The sequence below is a fragment of the Rutidosis leptorrhynchoides genome, chromosome 6 (assembly GCF_046630445.1).
Source record: "Rutidosis leptorrhynchoides isolate AG116_Rl617_1_P2 chromosome 6, CSIRO_AGI_Rlap_v1, whole genome shotgun sequence".
Lineage (NCBI taxonomy): Eukaryota > Viridiplantae > Streptophyta > Magnoliopsida > Asterales > Asteraceae > Rutidosis > Rutidosis leptorrhynchoides.
The window spans coordinates 379,979,763-380,000,808 of record NC_092338.1 but is presented as its reverse complement, the minus strand read 5'-3'; the positions used below and the strand labels follow the sequence as shown (position 1 = coordinate 380,000,808).

Sequence of the window (21,046 nt, the reverse complement as noted above, 5' to 3'; positions counted from 1 at the left end):
CATTATCTTGCAGAGATTTAGCATGCAAAACTCCAAGCATGGAGCTTTGCCAATGCAAAAGGGCATAACCGTGAGAAAGTCTCAAAAGTCCTATCATAGCAGATGAGATGAGACAAATAAAATGTATCACATATGCTTCGGCTATATGATCCATTATGTATGCCATGATATGTACTATGCTCGATGTTTCATTAGTTTTGAGTTTGACGAGTCATTGTCAACATAATCCAGATGAAGTATATTGGATTGTTGTTAAGAATATTCTTTAGTATTTGTAGAGTACTAATGATATGTTCTTGGTTTATGGTGGTTTGAAAGAAGAGTTAAGTATTAAGTTTTATACTGATTCTAGTTTCCAAACTGATCAAGATGATTCTCGATCTAGTCACGTTGTTTCTTTGCCATGATGGGCAATACAGTTGATTGGAAGAGCTCTAGGCAGAGCACTATTGAACAATCTACAACAAAAGCAGAATACATTGTTGACTGAGAAGCTGATCAGAAAGCTGTCTGGATAAGGAAGTTTGTTGTTATACTCAGAGTAGTACACAAAATTTAATCTTTCAATATGTACTGTGATAGTTCGAGTGTTAATATACTTTTGAAAGAATCACATGTACATTTAAGTATCTGGCACATTCTTCAAAAGTTTGACTACATTTCATTAAGTCATTAAGAGGAATGATATTAGTATTCTTAAAGGTTCATACAAATGATAATGTGGCTGACCCGTTCACGAAGCCCATGATGCACAACAAGCATGATGATCATTCGTTATGCTGATGATCTTTTTCATTTGTAATTTAATATTTGGATATTTTTGGAACATTAAGCAGTTTTATATTAATGAATTGATATATAGTTGGTATGATCGTTTTCATTTATATCACTGTGTTCTATATTAGCATGTTTAATCCATGAATAATTGTTGATTATTCAAAATCTCCATAATCGGTCATGTTATGGGAATAACATGAATTAAGATTAATGTGAAATTTTGGTTATATTCATTGATGATGAATAGTTAACTTGTTGAGATCAAAATTCATATGTATTCATTGATGATGAATATTGGAATGACCCAACCATGAGATGTCACTACATGGATCGTAGTCAGTAGTAAATCTTTTAGTGATTATGTTTTTGTCCTTAGACTTGAGATGCACGCCCGTCTTGATGAGTGTAGCATTGTATTTTGATATGGTTAAACGCTGTCCTGAATAAGGCTGTTATAAAGGCCATTATTGGGTATAATGTAAAGCTCGTGATAGACACGTGTATGCAATATAGGATTTGTTCCTCTAAAATGTTTGGAGTTAGATACTTTTTGAGCTCCTCGATGAATAAATAAGATATTTGTGTGGCCGCACCAAGATGTAATTAAGATGATATTTAATTAATTTGGTGATCTAATTCAGTTTCAAGATCGAGAAACAAAATTGTTAAACAAATGAGAATAACCGATGATCCATATCTCAAGTTTAACTAAAGTATCTGAAACAAAAGGACGAATGACGTTTAAAACTTACCAAAAATAGTTTCGAGAAACTACCCTCACATGAATTTGGGGATAATGACGTGTTGCTAGACGCTTACCATTGTTTGTATAGTTACTTAGTGTTGTGTCATGCACAAGTGGGAGTCTATAGGATTAATGTGCAAGGTACAACATATAACTATATGAGCTCAAATACCGAGACGTCAAATAAAATATATATATGATGTATATATATTACTCAAGTAACAAAATAGTAAATCGAAATTAATTCATTTACTATTCATATGAATAGTAAATGAAACGAAATTAATTAATTTACTATTCACATGAAAGCGACATGATAGAAATTATTAATTATAAGTTACATAACATACCCCTAAAGTATTTGAGAAATACGACTTTTTAAAATAAAATCAAACGAAATATAGATTTTGGGAATCTAAATATAGATAGAAACAAAATAACTTTGTACGCGTTTTGTTTCACGGACTTCACAATTCAATGTTTACTTTTACACATATATTATAAATATAAGCATTGATTGGTTTTTTGGAAGGGTAAGGCAGACGAATGAAAAAGAATCAAACACTTCTATTTTCTTTAGATTACTATACGGGAGTATTATTTATCTATTCTATTTGATTAATATAATTTGATTATATTAATTAGTTACTTGGGTTTGGACTAGCATCTATTGGCATTGTTTGAAGTGTAGTGTGGACTATCCAAAGAGACGATCATACTTTTGATCGTAAGTTTCTCTCCGTCTCATCAATTTCTCCAAGAAAGGTATATCGTTAACTCCTCTTTTATTTTATATTCATGACAATTATTATGGTGTAACTGGATCATTGGGAAAGATTAATCGTGTGCATGTTTCACTAAATAAGTGAATATTTAATCTTGTAAAATTTTGTTCACAAATAATAAAAGATTATTATTTTAACTATCCGCTGCGTTAATCTTAATTGTTAAAAGTACACACGGTTTTCCAACAACAAATTCATATTTAACGTGGCAATATGTATTTAGAGAAGCAAAATAGCTACGATTTGTTTTTGTAGGTACATTACATAATAAACGGAGTGGTAGTCTGCATAGATTACATAAATTATAAGATATGTATAAGATAGATAGACAAAAGAGCTGGTGTTTTGTAATTGTGCGGTTTCTATTCCTTTTTCTTCTTTGTTTGTTGTGCATTGTTGGGAAATAGTATTCGTTTTGTGCCGGTGTTGCTTGTTTGTGCTTCTTCTTTTTTTGGTGTCGGTGGAACTGGTTTCGTGGATGTTGATAGAGCTTGTGTTTGATGTGTAAAATGCATGGGTCTGCAAATATGAGCACAAACAAATCCAAAAGCTACAAATATCAAAACTAAACCATGGTAGCAAATTAAAACAAAAACCGTAATCGATGATGTTGATTGATCCTCGGTCATTTTGGTCTTCGTTTGTGGTTTCGCTAATTTGTTTCATAATGTTATTAGTCGTTGGAGTGTTGGACTGTGTTTGTACCGATGATGGAAGACAAAGGGCATATACTGATTCTGTTTTTCATATCAAGTACTCTGTAGCATATATTGTTTTAGATGTCATTTTAGTAACAGACTATCAGTATGTTAAATGAAACTAATTAGCACCTCAAAACAATTAGATAGCAATTATAAATGTGTACTTGATAGTATGACAAAGAATACATATAAAGGAATCACATAATGGCTATGTAGTTCTCGATTTTCAGATCTGCTTATAAAGTGAAACATGTGCAGGTAATCAGCTGTAATCAGTTCACATGTTCCATGTAATTTACTAAGATAGTAAATGTTACGTATTATCGTGCACGCAAGTAAAATAAACATGTCACAAACGTCATTCAAAAAATAGAATCTGCATTACTATAGGAACACATGACCATCAATTCAGAGACAGACAACAAACATACCTTGCCTTGTGAGCGTAGCAGATAACAAAAGCTGCAGATCAAAAGCAGGTGAAACACCAGCTGCAGACCACGTATATCAACCAAAAAACAGTTAATATAGAAAAAAGCAATCATATCTAGTCTGACAGAAGGAATATGTGACAACTTTGTAAACATACCTACACAATTAGAAGGTCCAATAAACGTCAACATACAATCCTCATAAACGGCAGACACGTGAAAGGTAGAAGAGCTACATGCTGACTTCGAGTACTTTGCTCACATAACCCACCAACGCTATAACGACAAAAAAATTAGACTGAAAACCCAACACTACAACTCACCAATACCATATCATTATATTTTAATGGGTAGGTTAAAATGAGGATGTATCCAAATAACCGGGAACAAATTAACGATGTATAAACCTATAGATATAACAACATTAGCCTTCAGCTCCTAAGGTTTGTGAATACGTTTACTGTCAGATGAAGGAAGTTACAATCGAATAATGACGAAAATCGGAAACAAACAACCCAAAATGTTGCACAAATTACGTACGAAGATGAGATTCACAGCAAATAAAGTAACATTCAGATGAATGGAAACAACAGCAGGAATCAATTGATCTGAAACGCAGGAAGTAAGTTTAAAAAAATGTATGATTACCAATGATATCTGGAACACCTTTCTTCTCCATTACGACTGGTGCCAACTCTTGAACACTGGTATTTGAACACTGAGAAGACACATATAATTATATAACTTTCATCAGCAATTGACTACTGTAAAGATCTACTCACAATAGATAGATACAATTCAACAACATAATTCGCTTCAAAACCTTAACCAAAAAAGTACTCGTGTACGAAATCGAATAGCGCTCGCATTAGTGGTCCCAACAGAAACAGTGGTTACCGCAGCTGAACATGAACTTTCTAGATCACCTTCAGTATCATCATTAGTATTTATAATGGACTATCTCTTATGAGACTGCTTACGGGTGAATAAAGCCGATACCGGATCTTCGTGACCCACATGAACAACAGAGGGAACTTCTAAATTTTGACTGGTTCTTTTTTGCCTTTATTAGAATTCATTTCAATGTATAAAAGACACACAAACAGCACCCGGGTAGCAAACACCTGCACAATACACACACCATATCAAATCCAATAACACAATGAGGAAAGAAGTATGGCATTACAAAATGTGAATACCAAACGCATGCCACATAGCCAACACCATTACAGAAAAATATATTAGTATAAACAACAACATACACATTAAATAAAATCTATAAAAACAACATGCAATAGTTCAAATAATCAATACATTTTAAAAACAGCAAAGATAGCAGCTTTTGCAAAAACCTTTCGACTTGAGCAACCAAAATAGACACAACCTAAAAAAAATTATACAAACCTAATGTAATCCTAAAAATCTCAACTTCATCTAGCAAAACACAATCGATAAACGACATAAAAAAAAATAAATCACATAATTTAAACCATACTTACAATAACGACGGAATTAACTTCAGCCGAGCAACAATAAGCATAAACCCTAAAAAGAGTATACCTTGTAGAAATGGATGCGATTAAAGTTGGTCACTAAATACAACAATAAGCATAAACCCTAAAAAGAATATACCTTCAACTTCATCCAAACCATCTTCTTCTTTAAAACTTGACTCCCAGTTCACATAGTTTTCTGCCATACTCAACTTTTATATGATTAAATTGTACAGGGCTACTTTCAACAGTGGGGAAAAACGCGGTGCAAATATCACATTTAAAAAATTGTCGTTAAGGGCTATCAAACGACGTAAATCAGCTCTTCTTTTAGTATTACTTTCAACAGTGGGAAAAAACGCGGTGCAAATATCACATTTAAAAATTTGTCGTTAAGGGCTATCAAACGACGTAAATCAGCTCTTCTTTTAGTATAGTAAAGGTTAATGAGTATTGATAATTTATTACTACTGGACCTTGACCTTGTTACTAAATGAATAAAAATCCAGAATTGAATCATACGAAAAAAATTATGTAAATTTTATTTAAGGGATGCTTATATTTTTTTAGGGGATATTACTATTACTATTACTATTGCTAATATAACTAATAGACAAAATTTGTCTTATTAGCTATGAATAGTACTATTTAACTTTTCGTTTTTCACACACCTAACTTCCTAACTTTGATTAAAATACAAATCGAACCCTCCATTTTATATCTATATTCTATTTTTCAATTTTCACACACCTAACCCCCTAACTTTGATTAAAATACAAATCGAACCCCCTATTTTATACCTATATTCTAAAATATTATTTATCCCATCACTAACACCAAAAATACTGAATAATAACACCCACCACGTTACTACTGTGCTACATTTTTTATTTTATTTTATTTTTTTTGTCTCTAACGATAAAAATAAGCAACTTTCGTAAAAGGAACAACCCTTCAATGCTACCAAAAGATATCGAAAAACATTCTTTTTTACAAAATAGATCAAGACTTTTTTTTTTTAACTCGCATTCAAAACGGAGCCCCCGGCGCGAAGCGAGGGCTCCACAACTAGTTATATCTATATATCTAAAATACATAGTGGAAGTGAATAGTAATCAGGGGTAATTCCGACTTTTCGCCTTTTTTTGAAATTATTTAAATTTCGTTTCACCAACAAAGACCCCTACGCTTTTTCAAAAAATTCAAATCGACCCCCCAAACAGGGGGGTAAAGTGTCAAATGACCATTTTCATAAAAAAAATCTTAAATAAACTCCCCCAAATATTCAACCGGTCAAATCTTCTCGCACGCACCGAGTTAAATTTTTCTGACACCATCGTTAAACTCGAAATAATTTTAGGAACACAATGTCACTAACTATACGCAAAACGGACGCTTTTTAAAAAACGCTAAATATTTGGGGTACTTTTCATACACGTTGATTTTGTGTTAAATTTATTAAAAGTCGACAATTCCATAGCGAAATGCGAAGATGTACATATATTGTTAATTTAACATAACATTTAAATCTTTCACGAGCTATACCTTTTAGTTCGACTCGAGTTGCACTTCAACGACATCACCGTTAGCCACGAAATAATTTTACAAACTAAACTCAATAAAAGACATTGAAAACCGAATCCCCGACGCGAAGCGAGGGTTCGAAACCTAGTTGACAATTAATAGACAATTTTTAACACAATATAATTCGATTATTTGAAGAGTTGGGGGATGCAAAGCATCCCTAAATATCCCCCTATCTCCGCCTCTGTAACAGTATAACCTTCGGGACTGGTTTTTTATTATTATAATGGCATACTCTTTCTTGTTTGGCTTTTTGCAGTTGAGGCTTTAAAGGTGGATTTGAACGTTGAAGCCGCACAGCTTTAAGGAGATGATGAAGATGGCGATGACATTGACTGAAAGGGGGTTAACTATGTCCGCAAGGTCTTATCGAAGAATGTAAAAGGGAAAACAAGGAGAAGGTAATCCATCTACATTCGTGTTGCATCATCCTAAAAATATGAAATTGTTAGTTGCATACTGAGAGATAGGAAAAATGTAGTAAAGTGGATATTTAAATGATTCTAGTACTAGGAGATTATTAGTCATCTCCAATGTAACTTCATAAAACTTATTTTTTAACGGAGACTTATACATTGATATATTCATTTGGTTTAAATTGGTATCTTTGATGTCAGCATTTAGCTAGTGAAGAACCTTCTGTAACACTAATCCTCAGATATGAGATTACAATGAAGTTAACAGACCAAATCCATAGTTCTACAATACCACATTAACTTTTTTTGGTTTCGCTAGTTTGTAATTCTTCTTGGTTCCTTCACCTATATATTAATGATATATGTCGTTTGTATTTTTGCAAAATAATTAACATAAAAAAATGAAAGCTTATAAAGCATTGTATAAAATTTAAAATGGGTCGAGCCATAAATCTATCTAAAGTCCAATGGGCTAAGTAATAGAATATGCATATTATTATCATTGCGTTGTTGGTCCGCTGGTAATGACTCATATCTCTTTATTAGAGGTCGAGAGTTCGATTCCCTAGGGTGGCAACATTACACGCAATGATATCCCTTTAATCTTGAAATCCACCTAAGGTCGCCTTCGCACATGGCGTTGCGGGGGTAGCAGGGAAAGGGGGTTTTACCGGTCATGCCCTCGAATTGGTCCGGATTTCCTCCAAGGCTACAGTTGAGGGCGAGTTATGCAACTGCGGGAGATGATCGCGTGAGTGATTTAGTCTCCTTGGGTGATCTCAAACTGCTGTTAAAAAAATATGCATATTATCTGTTGACATCCCTGTAGTTGAAGCGGGGAGGGAATGAACAGTCAAAGGGATACAAAAATTTTCAAAAAGGGTTGATGATAATCCCTTTGTGAAGATATTTGTATACTGGTGTTGTGATGGGACGTGAATAATGCAAACGTGACTAGTAGCAACAATGTCTTGAACAAAATGAATGTCAAATTCAATGTGTTCCCTTCATTAGAGTTGAACCCGATTGAACAAATGATAAATTGCACTAACATTATCACTATAGACAAGAGTGGGGGAGAATATTGGGCAATGAAGCTCCCAAAGGAGGTTGCGTAACCATCATGTTTTGACTACCATATTAGTGACATGCTGATAATACTAAAAACGAACATATATTTCATAGCATTACTTTCCTCAAGAAAGACAAGCTTTTAGTTGAAGTTGTCCTATTTACAAGTAATATTCGTTTAAATAATAAAAGGTGAAGACAAAAGACAGATTCAACGAATTGAAGACGCAAACGACCAAAAAGCTCAAAAGTACAAAATACAATCAAAGAGGTTCCAATTATTGATAAGAAACGTCTCAAAATTACAAGAGTACAAGATTCAAAACGCAAAGTACAAGATATTAAATTGTATGCAAGGACGTTCGAAAATCCGGAACCGGGACCAGAGTCAACTCTCAACGCTCGACGCAACGGACTAAAAATTACAAGTTAACTATGTATATAAATATAATATAATATATAATTAATTATATAAATTATATATATATTATATTTATATAATAATCCGTCGGCAAGAAAGGCTCCAAAATGGAGTGAGCTGTAAAATCGAACTCCGCGAGTTGCGGAGTTTGAAGAAGGAAAGGGCCGCGAGTCGCGGAGCCCCTAATTTTGAAAATCCCTATGAAAGCCAGTGCAATTCGACGAGTTTTAGATATCATATATCCATCCTCTCTATATCTATACGTAATATTTATATTTATAATTTATATTTTAATTTTAATTTTAATTTTAATTCTAATAATAAGGGTATGTTAGCAAATGTTGTAAGGGTGTAAGTCGAAATTCTGTCCGTGTAACGCTACGCTATTTTTAATCATTGTAAGTTATGTTCAACCTTTTTAATTTAATGTCTCGTAGCTAAGTTATTATTATGCTTATTTAAAGCGAAGTAATCATGATGTTGGGCTAATTACTAAAATTGGGTAATTGGGCTTTGTACCATAATTGAGGTTTGGACAAAAGAACGACACTTGTGGAAATTAGACTATGGGCTATTAATGGGCTTTATATTTGTTTAACTAAATAATAGTTTGTTAATTTTAATATAAAGATTTACAATTGGACGTCCCTATAAATAACCATATACACTCAATCGGACACGATGGTCGGGATATTTATATGTACGAATAATCGTTCATTTAACCGGACACGGGAATGGATTAATAGTCACTAGAATTATTAAAACAGGGGTGAAATTATGTACAAGGACACTTGGCATAATTGATAACAAAGTATTAAAACCTTGGGTTACACGCAGTCGATATCCTGGTGTAATTATTAAACAAAGTAATAAAACCTTGTTACAGTTTAAGTCCCCAATTAGTTGGAATATTTAACTTCGGGTATAAGGATAATTTGACGAGGACACTCGCACTTTATATTTATGACTGATGGACTGTTATGGACAAAAACCAGACGGACATATTAAATAATCCAGGACAAAGGACAATTAACCCATGGGCATAAAACTAAAATCAACACGTCAAACATCATGATTACGGAAGTTTAAATAAGCATAATTCTTTTATTTCATATTTAATTTCCTTTATTTTATATTTAATTGCACTTCTAATTATCGCACTTTTATTTATTGTTATTGTATTTAATTGCACTTTTAATTATCGTACTTTTTAATTATCACAATTTTATTTTATCGCACTTTTATTTATCGCAATTTCATTATCATTATTTATTTTACGCTTTAAATTAAGTTGTATTTATTTTTACATTAGGTTTTAACTGCAACTAAAGTTTTAAAATCGACAAACCGGTCATTAAACGGTAAAAACCCCCCTTTATAATAATAATATTACTTATATATATATTTGTATTTTTGTAAAATAAAACTAATATAGCGTTAAGCTTTGTTTAAAGATTTTTTCCTGTGGAACGAACCGGACTTACTAAAAACTACACTACTGTACGATTAGGTACACTGCCTATAATTGTTGTAGCAAGGTTTAAGTATATCTATTCTCTAAATAAATAAATATCTTGTGTAAAATTGTATCGTATTTAATAGTATTTCCTAGTAAAATTTAATAGTATTTTATACCCCTTAGCTTTAACATCAAGTATTTTTGGCGCCGCTGCCGGGGAAAATCTAGCTTAAAAGTCGGAAGCGCAACGCTAAATATAAAAAAAAAAAGGATTTTTATTTTTAGTTTACTTTTATAAAAATACGTTTTTGTAAAAATACGTTTTAATTATTCGAAAACATAAAAAGAAAACAAAAAAATAAATATTTTTAAGAGTTTGTTAAATATTTAAGTTTTATAAAGTTTCTTTATTTTTATTTTATAAAAATATAAGTTTTATTTAAATATTTTGTGTTTATTTAAAACATATAAAAAATTTTAAAAAAACCGAAAAAAAAACATAAGTTTTTATTTAATTAATATAAATATTTTATATAAATACTAAAAACAGAAAAATAAAAAATATATATATAAATAAAAAAAACATGTCGAACAAAAACCTGCACCTGAGTAGAATTTTCATCCACCACGACTCGCGGCGTTTATTTCCAGGTGGCACCGCGACTCGCGGAGCCGTCTGACACGGGTTACACAGAAACCCTAACAGCATCATTACGGAGTAATTATTATTATTAATTTTTAATTAAACCCTAATTAGGTTTTGTTAATTTATTATTTAGTTAGTTTTTTAAATTTAATTTATATATTTAGTTTAATTAGTTTAATTAATTTAATTAATTTATAAAATTAATAGTTTTATAAAATAAATAATATAAAAATAATATTTTTATAAAAAAATTGTACTTTTTACAAATTTTAGTATATTTTTATATTTTGTTCCTTTTTATTTGTTTTAGCGTAATTTTTATATTTTTTCATTCGTATTTAGTTTTAAATATAATTTTTGCCGTAGCTTATTTTTACCTCTAGATTTTTAGGCTTTGCCGTAAAATCTCTTAAGTGCTTTTTCTTTAGACTAAGATTTAGGTGCTTTAGAATTTTGCGACGCCTATCTAAGTTTTAGTACCTTTTTAAGATATTGCCATTTGGGATATAGTTTTACTTTTAAGCTTTAATATTTTTAAACGCAACTTTTAATTTTTAGTTTTTAGTTCCTTTTTAAGTTTTAACGCGCTACTTTCTTATTTTTATTTTTCGACGCCTTTTACCTATGTATCAATTATCACTCCAATTAGTAATCTCAATTTGCGATTATAATTTTAAGTTAGTGATAGTAATAAGGTTGGGTTAGTCGAGTGTTTTTAAGTTTTATAGTCACTCTTTTTCTTTCTTATTTTTTGACGCCTTTTATTTTTCGATCTTTTCTTTTTCGACTAGCTCTTTTTTTTTCTTATTTCTCGCCATTCTAGTTTTAGGACATATATTTTTATTCTATTTCTTATCTAAATTTCTTAAAATTACGAAAATTTATTTTAAGTGGTTAAATTGATAGACATCAAAATTTTCTGGTTCGTAGTAATAGTTGGATTTGTACGTGGACCGGGTTATTGGAGCCAAACAGTCCTCAATTATATTGAGACCAAACGAATCCTGCCCCTCTGCTACATCTTTTGGCTATTCGAAACGTGGGCAAAATCAGAAAAGTCTATTAATTGGATAACTTATATAATTTTTCTTTCCTTTTAAAAACTAATAGGATATTCAGTGAATGCACCGAGCAAGACGTTCACCACCTTTTGTACGTTCACCACCTGTAACTCGATCAAGACATTTAGCAAATATTACCGCCGTTGATTTTCCTTTAGAATCGTCATCCAGTCAACCAAGTACTCCAATTCAAATTTCCGATAATCCATTTTTTGAACCCGACCTCACAATTGAGAATCCGGAGAATATTCAGGGACGATTCATAGATCCTGAACCATTAATTTTTCCTCCGGAACCACCAATCATTCAAACAGAGATTGTTGAGGAACGAACCATTAAATCAGAATCCTCTAGTGATTCAGATTCAATAAATTCAATTATGGAGAATCCGGAACCTTTAAGTATGGAAGACCGAATGAGAGCTAAACGCACTGGCCAAAGTCACGCAATTACTCATCCTGACATTAATGCGCCAGATTATGAAATCAAAGGACAAATTCTACACATGGTGACTAATCAATGCCAATTTAGTGGTGCGCCGAAGGAAGATCCAAACGAACATCTTCGTACCTTTAATAGGATCTGCACACTATTTAAAATAAGAGAAGTGGAGGATGAACAGATATATCTCATGTTATTTCCCTGGACTTTAAAGGGAGAAGCCAAAGATTGGTTGGAATCGTTACCTGAAGGGGCGATTGATACATGGGACGTTTTAGTTGAAAATTTTCTTAAACAATTCTTTCCGGCATCTAAAGCGGTAAGACTTCAAGGAGAAATTGTTACGTTCACACAGAAACCGAATGAAACTCTATATGAGGCGTGGACAAGATTTGGAAAGTTATTAAGAGGATGTCCGCAACATGGTTTAGACACCTGTCAAATAGTACAAATATTCTACCAAGGATGCGACATCACTACAAGGAAAGACATAGATATAGCAGCTGGTGGTTCTATTATGAAGAAAACCGAAACTGATGCTTACAAAATTATTGATAACACTGCTTCCCACTCACATGAGTGGCACCAAGAAAAAGATATCGTTAGATCATCTAAAGCAGCTAGAGCCGATTCTAGCCATGACTTAGATTCCATTTCAGCAAAGATAGATGCTGTCGAGAGACGAATGGAAAAGATGACTAAAGATATCCACTCAATACGAATTAGTTGTGAGCAGTGTGGAGGACCACATTTGACAAAAGATTGTCTCAGTATTGAATTAACAATGGAACAAAGAGAGAATATTTCATACATAAACCAAAGGCCTGGAAATAATTATCAGAATAATTATCAACCGCCAAGACCGATTTACAATCAAAACCAGAATTATAACCGAAATATTTCATACAACAACCAACAAGGTCCTAGCAATCAACAAGTATCCAATAATACTTACAACCACCAAAGACCTAATTTTTAAAACAAACCACCACAAACCGATGATAAAAAGCCGAATTTAGAAGATATGATGACGAAGCTAGTTGAAACTCAAACGCAGTTTTTCACATCTCAGAAACAAACTAATGAACAAAATGCTCAAGCATTTAGAAATCAACAAGCTTCTATTCAAAACTTAGAACAAGAAGTAAGTAACCTAGCAAGGTTAATAGGTGAAAGAAAACTGGGAAGTTTACCTAGTGATACAAATGCTAACCCCCGGAATGAAACAACTAAAGCCATTACCACAAGAAGTGGTACAACACTTAAACCACCTGAAATACCTGTAACTTCTGATGAAACTATTCCTACTCCACAAGAACCACAACCTGATCAAGATAAGGAAAAAGAACCGGTAGTTGAAAAGGTTAATGAAGATAACACAGTTAAGGCTAAACCTTATGTTAAACTATACCAACCACCACTTCCTTATCCGAGTAAAATGAAAAAAGAGAGACTTGAAGCCGAGCAATCCAAATTCTTGGATATGTTTAAACAGATAAATGTAAATCTTCCTTTCATTGATGTGATTTCAGGAATGCCTAGATATGCTAAATTTCTGAAAGATCTAATCTCAAATAGAAAGAAAATGGAAGAACTCTCGGCTGTTACTATGAATGATAATTGTTCTGCAGTACTGTTGAATAAGATACCAGAAAAATTATCTGATCCAGGAAGTTTCACAATTCCATGTTTTCTGGGTAGTCTTAGTTCAATAGAAGCATTGGCAGACTTAGGTGCTAGTATAAATTTAATGCCGTATTCACTATACGCTAAACTGGACCTTGGAGAATTGAAACCAACAAGAATAAGTATACAACTAGCCGATCGATCAATAAAATATCCTAGAGGGATAATGGAGAACATGCTAGTTAAAGTTGGTACTTTAGTATTTCCAGCTGATTTTGTTATTCTGGACATGGAAGAAGATTCTCGAGTTCCTTTCATATTAGGAAGACCATTCTTAAACACGTCTAAAGCAATGATAGACGTTTCGGTAAGAAACTGACCCTAAGTATAGAGGAAGAGAGTGTTACCTTTTCAGTTGATAGAGCAATGCAACAACCGCAATCTGCAGATGATACATGTTATTATATTCAAACTATAGATTCACATGCAGAATTGTTAGAAGAATTTCCAGAATTACAAGGAACAGTAGAATGTTCTTTAGGAGAAGGAACTGAACCAATTGATGAAGTTGAAATGTTAGCTACACTAATGGCTAATAGATATGAACCAACAACAGAAGAAATTCAAATGCTAAAAGAAGAAGACAGATATCAATATAAATCATCGATAGAAGAACCTCCGACATTAGAGTTAAAGCCACTTCCAAACCATTTAGAATACGCTTATTTACATGGTGAATCTGAATTACCTGTAATAATATCGTCTTCTCTTACTAAAAATGAGAAATCTTAACTCATTTCTGTGTTGAAAGCTCATAAACCAGCCATTGCATGGAAGATTCATGATATTAAAGGAATAAGTCCTTCGTATTGCACACATAAAATCCTTATGGAAGAAGGTCATAAAACGTATGTGCAACGCCAACGAAGACTAAATCCTAATATGCAAGATGTAGTTAAGAAAGAAATTATTAAACTGCTTGATGCAGGTTTAATTTATCCAATCTCTGATAGTCCATGGGTAAGCCCAGTTCAATGCGTGCCTAAGAAGGGTGGCATGACTGTTATCACAAATGAGAAAAATGAGCTTATTCCTACTAGGACTGTAACAGGATGGCGTGTGTGTATTGATTATAGAAAATTAAATGACGCCACCAGAAAAGATCACTTTCCCTTACCTTTCATTGATCAAATGTTGGAAAGATTAGCCAGAAATAGTTACTATTGTTTTCTAGATGGTTTTTCCGGATATTTTCAAATTCCAATAGCACCCGAAGACCAAGAAAAAACCACATTCACGTGCCCTTATGGTACTTTTGCTTACAAACGCATGCCATTTGGACTTTGCAACGCCCCTGCAACCTTTCAAAGGTGCATGATGGCGATTTTTCACGACATGATAGAAGAATGCATGGAAGTTTTAATGGTTGACTTTTCAGTCTTCGGTGATACATTTGAATCATGTTTAGTTAATCTTGAACGAATGCTTATTAGATGCGAACAATCAAATCTAGTACTTAATTGGGAGAAATGCCATTTCATGGTTAAAGAAGGCATCGTTCTTGGTCATAAAATTTCAAAGGAAGGAATTGAAGTGGATAGAGCTAAAGTAGATGTAATTGCTAAACTTCCACATCCCACCAATGTTAGAGGAGTTAGGAGTTTTCTAGGGCATGCCGATTTTTACCGACGTTTCATAAAAGATTTTTCTAAAATTGCCACTCCTATGAATAAACTCCTAGAAAAGGATGCTCCATTCATCTTTTCAGATGAATGTATCAAATCTTTTAATATTCTTAAAGAGAAACTCACTAATGCGCCGATCATGATAACACCAAATTGGAATCTACCATTCGAACTTATGTGCGATGCAAGTGATTTTGCAATGGGAGCCGTTTTAGGACAAAGGATTGAAAAACGATTTCAACCTATATATTATGCTAGTAAGACGTTACAAGGAGCACAAACAAATTACACAACTACTGAAAAAGAACTCCTTGCTATTGTCTTTGCTTTTGACAAATTTCGTTCATATCTCGTTCTAGCAAAAACGGTGGTCTATACCGACCATTCTGCTCTTAGATACCTATTTTTGAAACAAGATGCTAAACCAAGATTAATCCGTTGGATCTTACTCTTACAAGAATTCGATATTGAAATCCGAGATAAAAGAGGAGCAGAAAATCTCGTCGCTGATCATCTTTCTCGTCTTGAAAATCCCGAATTAGAAGTTCTAAATGAATCGGCCATACAAGACAACTTTCCTAATGAATATCTATTGAAGATAGATTATAATGAAATTCCATGGTTTGCAGACTATGCAAACTACTTAGTTTGTGGATTCCTTGAAAAAGGATTATTGTACCAAAAACGAAAGAAATTCTTTAGTGATATAAAACACTATTTCTGGGAAGATCCACATCTGTTTAAAAGTTGTCCAGATGGAATAATACGCCGATGTGTATTCGGAGATGAAGCTAGTAAAATCTTAAACCATTGTCACACAGGACCAACAGGAGGGCATTATGGGCCTCAACTAACAGCAATAAAAGTTTATGATGCTGGATTCTATTGGCCTACAATTTACAAAGACGCACACCTTCTTTGCAAATCCTGTGATGCTTGTCAAAGGGCCGGAAAAATAAGTCAACGTGATGAAATGCCACAAAATGTCATTCAAGTATGTGAAGTATTTGACATTTGAGGTATTGAATTTATGGGTCCATTTCCAAAATCTCATAATAATCTATACATTCTCGTAGCCATTGATTATGTATCTAAATGGGCGGAAGCACAAGCTCTCCCAACTAACGATGCACGAGTTGTAGTCAATTTTTTAAAACGTCTTTTTGCAAGGTTTGGAACACCGAAAGCTTTAATAAGTGATCGGGGTACTCATTTCTGTAATAATCAACTTGAAAAAGTTCTCAAAAGATATGGAGTAACTCATAAAATCTCCACCGCTTATCATCCACAGACTAGTGGACAAGTTGAAAATACCAACCGAGCTTTAAAACGTATTCTAGAGAAAACCGTAGGAACAAATCTGAAGGAATGGTCCATTAAATTGGAGGATGCACTCTGGGCTTTTAGAACAGCCTACAAAACTCCAATTGGAACCACACCTTTTAGACTCGTTTATGGAAAAGCATGTCATCTTCCATTAGAAATTGAACACAAAGCATTTTGGGCTTTGAAGACATGTAATCTTGATTTACATGAAGCTGGACGTCTACGGTTAAATCAATTAAACGAATTAGAAGAATTAAGACATGAAGCATACGAAAATTCATTAATCTATAAGGAAAGAACAAAGAAATGGCATGATAAAAGAATCAGAAGTTCAAAAGAATTCAAAGAAGGAGATAGAGTTCTTTTTTTCAATTCACGATTCAAGCTATTTCCTGGAAAATTAAAATCAAGATGGTCTGGACCATTCATAGTCAAAAGAGTTTTCCCATACGGAACGATAGAATTAATAAATTCAAATGGGATTGAATTTAAGGTTAATGGTTACAGAGTTAAACATTACATACATGGTCCGATGGAAGTTGACAGCGAAGTTAATCACAATTTCGATACCACAGCTAACTAAGTGTGGGGAGAATCAAGTCTTTTAAAGGATAATATGTATTTCTGTTAGAGTTATATTTTCTGTTTTCGTGTAGTTCTCGAAAATGGAACCCGAATGGTCTTTCCCTAGCAGACCCTAAAGAACTAGTCTTCTCCCCCCATTCTGAATTTTTATTTTTTTAGGTTTTTACGAAATGAAGACTTCCTGTGAACTAAACCATGGTCTAATGCTACACGCTTTAATTACTAAACGTAATAATGACATACTTCCGAGTGAACTGGTATCAGTAATCAGAGAAAGATTGGACGGAGTAAGAAAAGAATCCAGATGCGAAGATAATAAGTTACAATTTGGTAAAGGAAAATCAAAATTCGCAGTGAAAAGAAGAGCACGACACCTTGAAAGATGTCACAAATGCGGAAAATGGTCACATGGAGGTAAATGTTCAAATAATCAAACTTATTCAAACACCGAATTTGTTACTTTATGCAGAGATGGACCGTTCATATGTTTAGAAGAAAAAACACTGAATGCTCGAGGTTACGCCTATGTAGCTATGGAAAACCAATTAAATCGACTATCTTATGAGTGGGCTAGATCATATCACTAAGAATATTATCTCACAGGTAAGTCTGTACAATTTTTATTTTTTATTTTTATTTTTAACCTTTTGATAATAAACGCTAATTTGTTCGCTATAAAGTATTAAATTGGTATTGAATAAAATTAGGTTTGTCGACCGAAATTATTGATATCATACAAAAATTTATTACATCACTGCGAAATTTAACGTTTATTCTTAAGGTATAAATATCTTTAATCAATCAACCCAAAATATTTCAAAAATTCGTCATGAGTTAAATTAGGTCATGGAACCGAAATTACTTTACTGAAAAGAGGGGCGCATATTTTTGATAATATTTGATTGATTAAAGTGGGATAAAAGCCAAAAAGATTTTTAATTTTATTTTTACTTTGTTTTTAAAATTAATATTAAAATAATATTGTAAACTTGTTTAAATTAAATCAATATATTTAAAATTATAAATATTTGAAAAATTAATATAATTAATATAAGTTTGTATGTATAAAAACAAAAATATAATATAAGCTTGGTGTGAATTTATAATATGAATTTTTATTTAAGTTTGGTGTGAATTTTTAATTTTATGCATTTTTAAATTTAAGTTGTGTGAATTTAAAAACAAAAATTTACTTTATGTCGCTAAGTTAAAAATATAATTTTTAAAATTCGTCGTAAGTTGAAGACTAGGTCTTTAAACCGAAATTGCTTTACCCGAGGGAGGGACGAGAACTTTTATTATCATTATTTGTAATCTTATTGAATTAAAGTATGCCAAAAACATTAAAAAAAAACCCAAAAATCTAAGCTTTTAAAACCGCGCTTTAAATAGACAAATTTTAAAATTTTGTCGAGGGACGGACTAGGACATCGATCCGAAACGACCTCGTCCTAAATAACAAGGGAAACAAAATTTTAAAATTAATTACTTAATTGTTTTATAAGTTAAAGATTTTTATAAAAAAAATAATAAAAAAAAATAAAGTACAAACTCCGCGAGTCGCGGAGTTTGAAGGGGAATATCACCGCAAGTCGCGGAGGATAAAAATTCCAGAAAAAAATATATACGCAAGAACAGATCAGTCCCCAACCAAACACCCACAAAATACTGCAAAAAACACCCAAAAACACACACGAAATTCGCAAATTTTCACCATTTTTCATCAAATCTTTCACAAAATCATGTTGAGAAGGATGCTATCAAGGAATTACTCAAGGAAAACGGTAAATTTCTACACCTAAACACCATTTAATCTGAAAATTAGTGTTCTTGAGCAATTTTATACCCAATTCAATTTTGATACTTTTTAGTGTAATTATGCTTAAATTGTTTATGTATTATGCTTGTATAACCTAGATTGATACTATTTAACATGATTAGAAGCCTTAAACTTCAAATTTTGAGTAATCTAGGTATTGTGTTCTTCAGCAAATTTGGGGCTTTTTGATATAAACAGGTTATGGCCGATTTTTATCATGAATTATTGCTAAATTAAGTAGTGTAACATGTTTAGGTAGTTAAATGATCCAAACTTTGAGCCTAAACATGATTTTTGAGAATTAAAGTGGACTTTTTCAAGTCTAAAATTCATGAACTTGATTTTTGAGAGATAATGCCATTTGAAACTTGTTTAATTGCTAATAATGATTATTTTGACATGTTATTTGAGTTGAATGCTTATGAACTTGGTGAACATTTTCGTATATGCTTATTTGAAAAAGTGTAGATTTGATAAAAATATGAAAATGAGCATAAGTTTGATATAAATTGAACATGTCATTGTAATTATTTTGATTGATGATTTTGCTGACACTAATGCATATTTGGATGCACAAAAATTGTGTTTGATGTGTTTTGCAGACTGAAAGGGGTGAATCTTCATCCCAAGCTCGCAATGCTCCTCATGAGAATACGGAACAACAAGATGTTGATAACTATTACAAACAAGATATACCTCATGCAGTTATGACATTTTCAGATATGCACTTGGAAGATTTGCACCCGAACTTGAGATTTGACAGACTTTGGATAGATTCCAAAGGGGCTTGCATACTCTTCATTCTAAAGCTGTTGAAGTACCTAGGGTAATAGAATGGGAACTGTTAGAAGCTGTAGAATTGGCCGGGACAATTAGAGAATTACTTACACAGAGGTATGGTAATTCTACTTTTAACGATTGGGTACGATTATTCAACATGCGTAAACCTGTATATAAAGTATGGTGTGAAGAATTATTGTGTAGTATAGAAATAAATGATCGGGTAGCTAGTTTAACCGATCGATCTTTTATTAGATTTTTGTTAGGAGGTTCGATGCGCCACATGTCTCTACTAGACATGGCTCAGGCCTTACGTATATATACGCCTGAGGAGCTAGCATCTGCCGATTGTAGAGGGTTGATATTAAATGGTAGGAAAATTGATGAAAATTTTGATACGCATGGTGTATGGAGTCAAATGACTAGCCATCACCGATTTAAAGGATGAAATTACTCTTATTTGGATATAGATAAAGCTGAATTAAGAGTAATCCATAGGTTTTTAGCCAACTCAATTACACAACGAGGTAAGAATAAGGAAAAGGTAAATGAACAGGATTTGTTTTACCACATGTGTATTCGAGACCCACAAGGCGCTGTAAGTATACCTTATTGTGTGGGTTATTATTTATTAGCTATGGTTAGGGGGATGAGACCGCACAGTATAATAGGAGGTGGTATATTTATTACACTAATTGCTGAGTATCTCAATGTGGATATAAGTCGGGGGGGATTATTAGTCGAAGAACCAGAACCCCACGATACAATTGGTTTAAATGTATATCATGGTGCTAAAGTTTTGAAGAGGCGAAATAACGCCGCAGTACGATATAATGGTAGACATCCACAGGTTGAGAGAAATCAACAGCCAGGTAATGTGGGAGGGGGAAATGAAATGACACAAATGCAAAGGTTTATAGCTTCACAAGAGTACGAAAATGCTAGACATCGAGCATTTGAAAATTGGCAAGTTCATCAAAACCAAATCATAGCTTATTGCCAACATATAGGTAGAAACTATATTCCTACTCCAACACCCATATTTCCTCCCTGGTCTATAGAGATGCAACCACCGTATCCTACTTATAACCCAGCTGAAGCATTTTATAACACATATGGTTATGCATGGTAAAATGTCCCGTTCTTATTGATTAAAAACGTTCCATATTAATTGATTTCGTTGCGAGGTTTTGA

General features: G+C 32.8%; 1 long non-coding RNA gene across 2 annotated transcripts; it reads right to left on the bottom strand.

Moving 5' to 3' along the window:
* Window positions 1-2,519: 2,519 nt before the first annotated feature.
* On the bottom strand, window positions 2,520-5,212 carry LOC139855766 (uncharacterized). Of its 2 annotated transcripts, none has more exons than XR_011761551.1 (6): window positions 4,939-5,212; window positions 4,263-4,563; window positions 4,088-4,157; window positions 3,598-3,715; window positions 3,440-3,499; window positions 2,520-2,826 (listed from the first exon to the last, which is right to left on the bottom strand). It is a non-coding gene; the product is annotated as an uncharacterized lncRNA (long non-coding RNA). The 2 variants fall into 2 exon arrangements; XR_011761550.1 differs by having other exon boundaries at window positions 5,072-5,186.
* Between the last annotated feature and the right edge of the window lie 15,834 nt (window positions 5,213-21,046).